The sequence below is a fragment of the Sinocyclocheilus anshuiensis genome, unplaced genomic scaffold, assembly GCF_001515605.1.
Source record: "Sinocyclocheilus anshuiensis isolate Anshui unplaced genomic scaffold, SAMN03320099.WGS_v1.1 scaffold78, whole genome shotgun sequence".
Classification (NCBI taxonomy): Eukaryota; Metazoa; Chordata; class Actinopteri; order Cypriniformes; family Cyprinidae; genus Sinocyclocheilus; species Sinocyclocheilus anshuiensis.
Genome location: NW_015544250.1, coordinates 2225405 through 2226175, shown reverse-complemented (window position 1 = coordinate 2226175; position 771 = coordinate 2225405). Strand labels below are relative to the sequence as shown.

The following is a 771-nucleotide window of genomic DNA, read 5'->3' as shown; positions in this document are numbered from 1 at the left end:
TCCCGGCTCTCCCACGCACAGCACGGCCACGTGTACCGCGGCCACTCCCACCTCTTTGGGGCACTGGATCCAGAGCCGCTCTGACTGGATCCAAAGAGCTAGTGTTACTTCCAGCCCTATTTCTCCTACCCCTGCTGCCTCTACCTCTAGCAACAGCTCTCCTATGGACACTACGACCACGTCCACCCCTGCCACCCCCATCCCCGTTGGGCAAAGGGTCGAAATTATCACTTGTTTGTGCTTTGTGAACACTCTCGCCTTGCACGGCAGCATCATTGCGCTGCAAAGATGTACCAGGAGAAGCGCGATCATTAGACGACCGATCGTCATTTCCAAAAGGTAAATATTCCCCTTCAGAGTCAGAATCGGCGAATAACATTTGCAACACATCCTCACGGTACAACTTTTTATTAGCCATTTGGCGATTTTCTCTCACAAATCTCACAATTTACTCGAACGCTATGAACTGAACTGCTTCCGCATCAATGACACGATAGCTCACTTGCTCTGCTATTTCCTCGAACACTTTGAACAGGAACGTGACGTAATTTTTGTCTAGAATCGAAGTACTACATGTCTGCCATCTAGTGGTAGGGAATACAAATGAGATATTACACCATATTAGGAACTACAGTCTATTTTATTAAGCATGACGGTCTTGTCGCAATTTTGCGACTTTGGCGCTTAGAGGGTTAAATAAAATGCACCCATCCATAAAAAAAAAAGTGTCTCACACGGCTCCGGGGGGTGAACAAAGGCCTTCTGTAGCAA

General features: G+C 47.7%; 1 protein-coding gene across 1 annotated transcript in view; it reads right to left on the bottom strand.

The window, feature by feature from the left end:
• LOC107697916 (homeodomain-interacting protein kinase 1-like) overlaps positions 1-771 on the bottom strand; it is a 26148-nt gene that overhangs the window by 3145 nt on the left and 22232 nt on the right. The window lies entirely within an intron of this gene.